Here is a 12,402-nt window from a genome sequence, read left to right as displayed (position 1 = left end):
TCCAACAATGAAAGTCCACGATGTTTTCCATGCGTCATTGCTTAAGAAGTATGTTAAAGATGTTGATCATGTGATTGACTGGTCTATATTGTAGGTGGATCCAGATGGTGAATTCCAGCTAGAACCTCAATGTATATTTTAGAAAAAGATGATCATGCCTTGAAACCGTGCAGGCTAAAGTGCAGTGGAAGCACTTTGGGCCCAATGAAGCTACAAGGGAGATGGCAGATCAAATGTAGGCTATGTATCCTTCTCTATTTTGGGTTGTGTTATATTCTTCCCATGACTATCTACCCTAGTTAACCGTGGGGTTAGAAGAGGGGAGGGGGGGGGGAGGCAGAGCCCCCCCTTTGTTGCATCGATTGCACAGCGGGGGGGTCACAGGGGGTTTGAGGGGGGTAGGTAGCCCCCCTCTATGGGGTTTGGGATAGCGCCCCAGGGAATTTTTTTTGGGACCCTATATTAGGTGGGTAGACCTACATATGGTTTGTGCATGGTTTTTGGGCACGATGGTTTTCGGTCCATGGTATTGGATGCTTCGACATGTATAAATATGTATTGTAACATTGAAAGGGACATAATGAAAAATCAAGCTGGTAGCCCCACTCTTGGGATCCAGGGGAAAATCTCTATGTATATGTGTTTTATGTGTTATACTCTCACTATTGTTTATTTTATGTGTTTTAGAATTCGTATGCAAGTAATTTCTATACGGGGTTAAAACCTACATTTGGTTTCATAGTTGTTTTGGCTTCAAGGGGATGCCTTTGTTGCCGAGGGGTTTCGTTTGGGCCTGTGGTAGACCCTGTTCAGTGGGAGATCTACGGGATCAATTCTGGTGGTGAAAGAAGATGGCGAGCAGTGGAAAGATAGAGATCGAGAAATTTAATGGTCAGAGGTTTGAGTTGTGGAAACTCAAGATGGGGGATCTGTTGGTGGACAAAGATCAGTGGATCGCGGTAGATCCGGGTACTAAACCAACGGGAGTGTCCAATGAAGAATGGAAGAAGTTGGATTAGAAGGAAAAGAGCACAATATGATTATGTGTCTCACATTCAGTATTTCTAAATGTATAAAGGGAAGATACGACGAAGGCTTTGTGGGACAAGTTAGGGACTTTGTACCAATCTAAGTCTCTAGTGAATAAAATGTTCCTACGGAAAAAGTTGTATAACCTGAGGATGAAAGATGGAGACTCGGTGACAGAGCATCTGAATGCATTTAATACTGTGGCAAGCCAGTTATTATCTGTTGATATTAAAATTTCAAATGAAGATAAGTGCATCAGTTTGTTGTGTTCTCTACCAGATTCGTGGGATAGTCTAGTTATTGCAATAGGTAGCAATGCAGCTGCCTTGCAGTTTGATGAAAAAGTCTCATCCTTGTTGATGGAGGATAGGAGATGGAAAAGTATGGAGAGCGAGAATGGTGATGCCTTGTCTACACGAGGATGGTCCCAGAACAGAAACAAAAATAAGTCATCGCGTAGGAGATCTAAATCTCCAGGAAAACTTGTAAAGGTGGTGTGCTGGAAATGTGGAAAGGAAGGGCACTACAAAAGGGACCGTAAATATAAAGCTCTTGACAAAGGAAAGGGATCTGATGATGCTCCTTCTGCAGAGGTGAAAACCACCTCAGATGAAGGTGGGGATTCTTACTTGGCTTCTTCAAGTACACATGTAGATTATGAGGCATGGTTGATTGACTCAGGTGCATCCTTTCACTTCACTCCCCATAGAGAGTGGTTCTGCAAGTATGAGAAATATGATGGTGTTGATGTCTTCTTGAGGGATGACAGGAAGGCTAGAATCATCGGTCGTGGAAAAGTCAAGTTGAAGTTGCAAGGTGGAAGGATTAGAACACCTCCGAGTGTTCTGCATATTCCTGCATTAGCCAGAAATCTGATTTCTGTAAGCAAGCTGGATGATGCAGGTGTAAAAACAATGTTTGAGAAAGATACATGCAAGATGGTTCGGGGAGCACTAGTATTGATGCAAGGAGTTCAGATTAGAACTCTGTACAAGTTGCAAGGTAGCACTGTTATTGATGGGTGCAACAGTTCTGTGGTTCCTGAAAGTGGAGCAAAAAATCTAGTGGTCTTTGGAGAAAAGACCATGCTATGGCATCAAAGGCTTGGAAATATTGGAGAGAAGGGACTTCGAACACTTCATGGTAAAGGTATGGTAGAATGTATGACTAATAGCTCTCTCGATTTTGATTTCTGTGAAAATTGTGTATATGGGAAGCAAAATCGAGTGAGTTTCCCCTCTGGTGGTAATAGGGCGAAACAAATATTAGAGCTTGTGCACAGTGATGTGTTTGGACCTGTGAAGTCTTTGACAAGTTTAAAGAATTTAAGGCTCTGGTGGAAAACCAAACAGAGAAAAAGATAAAGGTGTTGAGGACAGATAACGGTGGAGAATTTTGCAACAAGGAATTTGAAGAATTTTGTAAGAAGTGTGGTATAGCATGGAATAAGACTACTCCATACACACATGCGAAAAATGGAGTTGCAGAAAGAATGAACAAGTAGTTGATGGAAAGGGCAAGAAGCATGCTTAGTGGTGCCGGGTTAGGACAGGAATTCTGGGCAGAGGCAGCGGAGACAACATGTTACTTGGTCAACATATCACCTTCATCAACGTTGGAGGATAAGACTCCACAAGAGGTATGGACTAGTAATAAACCCTCTCTTTCACATCTGAGGATATTTGGATGTGATGCATATGTGCATGTTCCAAAGGAGAAAAGAACCAAGTTGGATAGTAAATCTGAAAAGTGCATCTTTATTGGGTATAAGGATGGTTTAAAGGGTTATAAGATTTGGAACACAGTGACAAGGAAGGTTGTGCACAACCGAGATGTGGTGTTCAGATAGGTGAAAGATGTTCTTAAACATGAATTCAAACCAAAGGAACCTAAGAATATAGAGTTTGAGCTTAAGGAGGAAGAATCAGACTCTACAAAAGAAGAGGAATCAAAAGATGAAGAGCCACAAACTCTGGGTGTGAGAAGATCAGTTCGAGAAAGAAGGCAGCCAGAAAGGTATAGTCCATCTGCTTTCTATTCAAATTTTTCTTTATCTATTACTGATGATGATCCCAGAACTATGAAGGAAGCAGTGGATTCAGAGGATGACAAACTCTGGAAAGAGGCCATGGTTGAAGAAATGGCATCTTTTGTTAGGTCCCTATAATACTAGTGATTACCCCATTACTATTGTAGTTATATCCCTTATTAATATTGTTGTGCCCCTATTGTCCCCATATTGTTATTATTGTGCCCCATAGAATCCCTCTATTGTTATTTTGTGCCTTTATATTATTATTGTTAGGTCGGTGGGCTTATATGGTGACTCCTTAGACTCCTATATATATAAATGAGGTTTTCTCATTTGAATCATCAAAGAATCATTCATTTGTGTAATGTAAAGGAGGTTGCCCCCTCGAAGAGGCTGAATTCTAAGGCGTTGATCTATCTTTTCTATCTTTTTGTGAACTGGTTTCATAACATTTGGTATTAGAGCTTTGGATTCTAGGGTTTCGCTGCTCCAAATAGGTCATCGTGGCATTTTCACTATCATTTATTTATTTATTTTATTTTTATTTATTTATTTATTATTATTATTATTATTATTATTTTTTGCGATGTTTCAAAAGCGAAAAAAACCCATTTGAGGTGAAATCACACTGAACCTTGGGTCTGAATTTCAGAGCTTTTCGCGCTATATTTGCGGAGATATGATATGAGGAAGTTGGTCTTTTTGCAGACTCCTGAATTACATTCCAAACAGGCGACCTGGGGAAAATCGTCATAACTTTCTCTCTGAGCATCGGATTGAAGTTTCATAAGAAGGTATATAAATAGGATGGACTATAGCTTCTTATATATATTTTTCACAGCCAAAGGTCGAAACAGGGACACGTGACATGTTGTACAAGTTCGCTCTACTGAACTAGTCTATAATCATGCCACTGTGAGAGATTTGGCATAACTCTTCCTTGGAGAATCTAATTTGGATCAGACTGGTGGCATTGGAAAGAGGACACAGAGGGCTACTGCAGGTCATAATTTCAGAACTAGATGATCCGAAATTACAGAGATACATCAGAGGCAATATCGAGCTCCTACAAAGTGAAAAAAAGGTGTGTAGATTTTTTTTTAATTTTTTGCTTAAGCTTGGTTTGAAAAATTATTTTGAAGGAATTCAAAGCGCATAGTAGAGCATTATTATCGCTAACTGATGCCCCAAGGAAAGAAAATTCAAACACCTAGTAAGAAACCTGAAAGCTCTAGCATGACTCATGAAGAAGAAGAAGAAATGCTACATGATATATCAAAATTACAAGACCAAGTGCAACAAATGTCACTCTCACAAAAGCTAACAGAAGCTAAGATAAATGGCATGGAATCTAAGATAAAAGGCATGGAAGCTAAGATGGACAATTTGAAGATAGATTTGAAGGCAGATTTGAAGAGAGACATGGCAGATTTGAAGACAGATTTGAAGACAAACATGGTAGATTTGAAGACAGACTTGACCAATTTTCTACAAGAAATACTTACAAATGGTGAAAGGGTAGTAAAGGAAACTCATGATGTGAACAAAAGAAATGTTAATCATGATTTCGTAGACTCTAATGTTGGATCGAAGACCCACCATATTCCAAAAATCGATATGAGGAAGTTTGATGGCAAGGATCCCACAACATGGATATTATAGATGGAGCAATTTTTCGATCTCAATAATGTGAAAAACACACAAAAGGTACATATTGCAACTTTATATTTGGAACCAAATCGGTTTTTATGGTATCAATGGCTTTTCTCTCGTAAACAAATTATCACTTGGGCAATTTTTACGGAAGAATTGACAGCACATTATGACGATACAAAAAACAACACTTTTTTTAGCCAATTGATAAGTCTCAAACAAAAGGGTTCAATAATGGAGCAAATTGAAGAGTTCCAAAAATTGAACATAAGGGTAAAAATATTCCAGAGGAGCATAGGATTGATGTGTTCATAGGGACTTTAAAGGATAGTATCCAACATGATGTTCGCCTTTGGGAACCTGATTCATTAGAGAAGGCATTCAGGTTAGCAAGAAAATGGAAAGCAAAATTATGGCAACCAGGAAGCATACCACTCACAACTATAAAGATGGAAGTGTTGTTGCCCCTAGTCTTCCACAACCTATAAGGTTGACACCACAAAAATTGGAAGAAAAAGAGCAAAAGGGCTTTGTTATGGTTGTGATAGCAAATACACTAAAGGTCATAAGTGTGCTGAGAAGAAATTATTCTACATAGATTATGAAGGGGAAGAAGAAAAGGAGCAAGAAAGGTCAAAAGAAGAGGATATACTCTAGGAACAAAGCCTAGATAAAGAAGAAATGAATCTGACCATATCTTGTAATGCATTGGTGGGAATTACCACTCCTCAAACCATCAATATAAAAGGACAAATCAAGAAGAAAAAGGTAATAGTGTTGATTGATTCAGGAAGTACCCACAATTTTATTCATTGTAAGGTAGCAAAAGAATTGAATTGCTTCCTATATCCAGCACCAGAGTGTCAAGTGATGGTTGCAAATGGAGGAACAATAAATTGCTTTGGAAAGTGCCATAATATCAAGCTATCCATGGGAGAATATGTATTGACTAGCCCAGTGCTTTCCATTCCAATGGGAGGTGTTGATGTTGTACTAGGAGTCCAATGGCTACAATAGCTTTTAATTTTCAAGAACTTTTCATACAATTTTCTGCAGAAGGAAAGGAAGTTGAATTAAGGGGTATTGCAGGGAAACCGGGAAAGATAATAAGCTTTAACGGTATGACAAAGCTTCTAAAAAAAGAACAAAGAGGTGTAATTGCACAATTATGTTCACTAGATGTTTCCACATTGAAATCATCTATTTCTCCAGATGTCCAAAAAGTCTTGGACAATCATTCCAAGATATTTGAGACTCCCAAAGGTCTCCCACCTATTCGTGATCATGATCATGCTATTCATCTGATTCCAGGAGGTGTTCCTCCAAACATTAGGCCATACAGATATCCCTATGCCCAAAAAAGTGAAATTGAACATATGGTTGCAGAAATGCTAGAGGCTGGTATAATTCAGCCTAGTCAAAGTTCTTTCTCTGCTCTAGTAGTGTTGGTGCACAAGAAGGATGGATCATGGTGCATGTGTCTGGATTATAGGGAGCTCAACAAGCTCACTATTAAAGATAAGTTTCCCATTCTTGTCATTGATGAATTACTGGATGAATTGAAGGGATCAATTTACTTCACCAAGTTGGATCTTCATTCAGGATATCATCAAATCAGAATGAAGTCTGAAGACATTTCAAAAATATCATTTAGAACTCATGAGGGTCATTATGAACTTTTGGTCATGCCTTTTGGCCTTACCAACGCACCTTCTACATTTCAAGGTTTGATGAATTCCATTTTCAAACCCTTTCTTAGAAAATTTGTGTTAATATTTTTTGATGATATACTAATCTACAGCAAGTCTTGGAAGGATCATGTTGAACATGTTGACAAGGTGCTACAACTATTGGAGGAGAAACAATTATATGCAAAAAGATCCAAATGTTTCTTTGGAGTACAAGAGGTGGAATATGTGGGTCATATTTTATCTCATGAAGGAGTTAAGGTAGACCCTAGCAAAATTATGGGAGAATGAAGCATCCATAAAGCATCTGCGAGGATTTCTCGGGTTGATAGGGTATTATCGCAAGTTTGTTAAGAATTATGGGAGAATAGCAACACCTCTAACAACATTATTGAAGAAAGATGCATTTTCATGGACTCCAGAAGCAACAAAGGCCTTCGAACATCTTAAAGAGGCAATGTGCCAAGCACCGGTCTTAGCTACACTGGACTTCACAAAAACCTTTAGTGTGGAATGTGATGCTTCAGGAAATGGAATTGGTGCTGTTTTAATGCAAGATGAAAGACCCATTGCTTTTGAAAGTCGTCCAATCAAGGGAAAGTTTTTACACAAAGCTATTTATGAGAAGGAAATGTTGACAATACTCCATGCACTTAAGAAAAGGTGACCCTACCTAATGGGAAGACACTTCAAGGTAAAAACGGATCATGATAGCCTTAAATACTTTTTAGAACAAAGATTATCCTCTGAAGAGCAACAAAAGTGGGTCACAAAGATGTTGGGTTATGACTTTGAAATCATCTACAAAAAAGGGAAGCAAAATGTGGTGGCAGATGCACTCTCAAGAAAGGATGAGGATGTGGAAGCATTGTTGTGTGCCATTCTATTATCTAACAAGATTGGATAAACGAAGCAAGGGAGGAATGGAAGAATGATGAAGAAGTGTGGGCACTTATTCAAAAGTTACAAAAAGATTCCAATACATCTGATACATTTCGCTGGAAAAATGATTCGTTATGGTACAAAGATTGCTTATACCTCTGTAAGAATTCCCAACTCAAACAAAATATTCTTATGGAATTGAACACTTCTCCCTTAGGAGGGCACTCAGGATTTTTAAAAACTTACCACAGGATTAAGAAGGAATTTTTTTGGGATGGCCTTAAATCGGATATTCAAAAGTTTGTGGCAGAATGTTTGGTTTGCCAACAAAATAAAGTTGAAACAATTAAGACCCCGGGTCTATTACAACCTTTATCCATTCCAAGCCAACGTTGGGAGGAGGTTTCAATGGTTTTTATCACAGGTTTACCCAAGTCTGAGGGAAAGAGTGTCATCATGGTGGTAGTTGACAGACTTGCCAAGTATGCACACTTTTGTGCATTATCACATCCATTTAAAGCCAGTACAATTTCTACTGCATTTATGGAAACAATTCAAAAGCTACATGGAAACCCAAAGATTATTGTAAGTGACAGAGATCCCATTTTCGCTGGAAATTTTTGGACATAATTATTTTCTTGTCTCGGTACTCAGTTAGCTCATAGCTCATCTTATCATCCTCAATTTGATGGGCAAACTGAGATAGTAAACAAATGTTTGGAAGGATATCTTCGTTGCTTTGTATCTGATAAACAGACACAATGGGTCAAATGGTTGCCTCTGACTAAATGGTGGTATAACACTTCCTTCCATACAGCAACAAAAATGACCCCATTTATGGCACTTTATGGATATCAGCCACCATCCATCACATCATATTTAAGAGAAAATTCTAAGTTTCAAGCAATGGAACATCACATCGAGCATCAACAACAAGTCCTCCAACTCTTAAAGGATAACCTCGTGCTAGCACAGAATAGAATGAAACAATAGCTAGAACAACATCGCAGCGAAAGAAGTTTTGATGTAGGTGATTGGGTATTCCTACGGCTACAACCATATAAACAAATGTCCCTCAAGCAAGCTAAGAAGGATAATAAATTATCACCAAAGTATTATGGTCCATACAAGGTGTTGCAAAATATTGGTACTATGGCATACAAATTGGAGCTTCCTGCAACTTCTCAAGTCCACCCAGTTTTCCATGTTTCATGTTTAAATAAGGTTATAGGCGACAAGCTCCCAGTTCAAACAATATTGCCAGAACTTGACGAGGAAGGAAAAATTATATTGGAACCGGAAGCAGTCACAGAAACAAGAACTCGACAGCTACGAAATTGATCAATTTCGGAGTATCTCATCAAGTGGAAGAACTTATCTGCTGAAGATTCCACATGGGAGGATGAGAATTTTATACAAAAGCATCCAGAACTACTCAAGCGTTGAGGACAACACTTTTTTGAAGGAGAGGGGCATGTTAGGTCTCTATAATACTAGTGATTACCCCATTACTATTGTAGTTATATCCCTTATTAATATTATTGTGCCCCTATTGTCCCCATATTGTTATTATTGTGCCCCATAGAATCCTCTATTGTTATTTTTGTGCCTTTATATTATTATTGTTAGGTCGGTTGGGTTATATTGTGACTCCTTAGACTCCTATATATAGAAAAGAGGTTTTGTCATTTGAATCATCAAAGAATCATTCATTTGTGTAATGTAAAGGAGGTTGGCCCCTCGAAGAGGCTAAATTCTAAGGCGTCAAATGAAACTAACTGGGGGGTTTATGAGGAATAGGCAAGTGGCCACCAATATCCACCTGGATCATTCCTCCCCACTTAGGAAGCAATGGTCCCCATTGCGTGCAGAGCCTCCATGAGGTGAGGAAATTTCTGTTGAACTTGGTCCCTGGTGAACCACTTGCCCTGTTCCATGTAGTCTGGGTTGAGCTTTGTTGGTGTGAGTTGTTCTGTAATGTCAGATGTGTCCAACGATGGTGGAAACTATGATCGAAGGCAAACTACATTGAACACTGGGTGCAGACCAAGGAATGGTGGGATGCTTAGCTTGAAGGAATTGTCACCGACAGCCTTGGTGATGGTGTATGGCCCATATCAGAGTGGGTGAAGCTTACGGTGGGGTCCAACAAGGCGCTCTTTTTGCAAATGTAGCCAAACTTTGTTGCCCACCTGGAACTTGTGCGACACTCAATGTTGATCATGGTGTTGCTTGTACTTAGCATTGGCTTTGTCCAATATATCATGAAGCTGCTGGCGAATGTGTTGAATGTGCTCAATGAAGTTGTTAGCCCTTTCATCTTTGAAATGAATGTGAGATGAATCTATTTGAGTTGCTACAAATGGTATGGCCACATCAATGGGGCATAATGGTTGAAATCCCAGCCCTACCTAAAAGCGGTTGTGGCCTATTGAGTTGTGGAGAGCTTTGTTGTAGCTATGTTGGACATAAGTGAGATTTTCATCCCACGTACGTGGATGCTTCAAGTTGTACATGCGTAGAATGTGTACAATAATCCTGTTGACAACCTCTGTTTGGCCATCAATTTGGGGATGGAAAGTCGTGGACTTAGTGAGTTTTGTATCCAGCATCGACTAGAGACTTGACCAAATTGCACTTAGGAATTTGTTTTCTTGATCCGAGACAATGGACTGTGGGATCCCAAAGTGTACCCATACTCGCTCAAAGAAGAGCTTAGCAGCGGCCTCTGATGTGATACTCTTCTTCCAGACCACCATGTTGGCCATCTTAGAGAATCTATTGACGACCACAAAAATGAAATCGTTGTCGTGCTTAGTAGAAGGAAGGCCCAACATTTAATCCATGGAGACAAATTCCAAAGGTCAGCTAGGAGTAGGCAGAGGAGTATACATGCCTTACTTCTTGATGGTTGGTTTGGAAATGACACAGGCGATGCAGGATCTAATGTACTTCCCAACATCCTGACGAAGTTTCAACCAATAAAAATACTTCTGCAATACCACCACTGTTTTCTCTACTTCGAAATGTCCAACGACCCGACTATAGTGTGCCTCCAAAATAACCTTGGTATGCTCACTTGAAGGAACACATATGTGTCCCAGGTGGCATAACAATGCATCCTGAAGGTGAAAATTTGGAACTTGCTTCCCTTCCAGGAGTGTCTGGTATATGCTACCGAATTCTGGATTGCTCTTGTAAAGATGCGGCCACCCCGATGTCTCGTGCCCACACGAGTTGAGCACAATGATCAACACCATGACCAGTGGTCGGCTGAGGTAATCAATAACACTATTGGTGATTCCTTTCTTATACTTAATGTTCAAATGGAACTGTTGCAAATAGGTGGACCATTTGTGATGGCAATCATTCTGCAACTTCCCTTGTGTCTGTATGAACTGTGGAGGTTGGTGGTCTGTGTGGATGACCATTTCATTCCCCAGAACGTAATGCTTTTGTTGACAGAAGGCATGCACAATGGAATACATTTCTTTGTCGTAAGTGGGGTACTTTTATACTGTGTCTGAAAGTGTCTCACTATGATAAGGCACTGGATGCCCATGCTAAGTAAGAACTGCACCAATAGCATAGTCAGAGGCATTTGCCTAATCTCAAATGGTTGTTGCAGGTCTAGTAATGTGACCAATAGTGCAGAACAAAGGCGATTCTTCAATTCAAAGAACATTGTTGTTGGATTTCCGACCAAAAAAAACTTTGCTTTCACTCCACCCTTGGTGACTTGACTTAAAGGCCAAGTGATATGAGAGAACCCCAACACGCACCTACGGTAGAAATTGGCAAGACCTAAAAAGTTGTGGAGCTCTGTTAGAGTGGTTGAGGTTGGCCAATCCCGAATGACTTGTATCTTGGATGGGTTCACATGTACACCCTTCTCATCAATGATGTACCCCAGATATTGAACCTGGGTCAGGCCAAAGGTGCAATTCTCCAAGTTAGCACACAGCATGTGTTGGCGTCGGGTTTGTAGGACTTGTCGAATATGGTGGAGGTGATCTTCCCAACTATGACTGAAGATAAATATGTCATCTAAATACACCACCACGAATGCATTGGTGAAGGGTCATAAGGTTTCGTCCATTAGTCTCATGAAGGTTGTAGAGGCCTTCGTCAATCCGAACGGCATGACCAACCATTCTAAAAGGCCCTCCTTGGATTTGAAGGTAGTTTTCCACACATTAGAGGGTTCGATAGGCACCTGGTGCTAACTTGACTTCAAGTCAATCTTGCTGAAATATTTGGCCCCCTTGAGCTGGTCCAATCCACGGTATTGGGTACCTATTTCGGACAATGATCTTGTTCAGCGCCTGATAGTCAACACAGACCCTCCAGGTCCCATCCTTCTTCTGTACCAATCCAATCGGGCTCCCACAAGGTGATGAGCTTGGCCTGATGTGCCCTTTGTGCAATAGTTCCTGAATCTGCCTCCTGATCTCATCATTCTCCATAACATATCGTGGATAGATCGGTCCATTGGGCAGCGGTGCGCCCGACGTCAGATCGATGGAGTGCTTGACCTGATAGTGCAGAGGTACCCGTGTGGGTGAGGCGAAAATATCCCTGTACTCCTCCACGACCTTGTCCATTTGTTGTTGCTGTGCAGAGGAGCCCTGCGTAGAAGCTGTGGCCACAACCTTCTTCTTGCCCTGGGGGCGAATCATAAGGAAAAAAAATTTCCTGGTCTGGGAAATGATCTTACTGCAGTACTTTGCAGTGATCAAAGATATGGTGATAGGCGGGGCTACCTCCGGTGTCCTGTACAACTTATTAGCCAAAGTAATAATCACAAAGTAAGGTCTAGACTCATATACATCATGTTGCTTCCACAAGTATGGTTGTCCTAACAATATATCACAAACTTCAAAAGGTGAAATGTCACATAGTACCTCATCCATGAAGGGCTTGATGTTGTAGGTGTTGGATTGTGTTATATTCTTTCCATGACTAGCCCACATAGTTAACCGGGGGGTTTAGAGGGGGGGGCAGAGCCCCCCCTTTCTTGCGTTGATTGCATAGCGGGGGGGTCATAGGGGGTTTGAGGGGTGCAGGTAACCCCCCTATATGGGGTGGAAAATTTTGGTTTTGGACCCTATATTAGGT

This window comes from Pinus tabuliformis, chromosome 7, assembly GCF_031772625.1.
Source record: "Pinus tabuliformis cultivar Carrire ecotype Pingquan chromosome 7, CPIR1, whole genome shotgun sequence".
NCBI classification, from domain to species: domain Eukaryota; kingdom Viridiplantae; phylum Streptophyta; class Pinopsida; order Pinales; family Pinaceae; genus Pinus; species Pinus tabuliformis.
Note: the sequence above shows the minus strand (reverse complement) of the source record.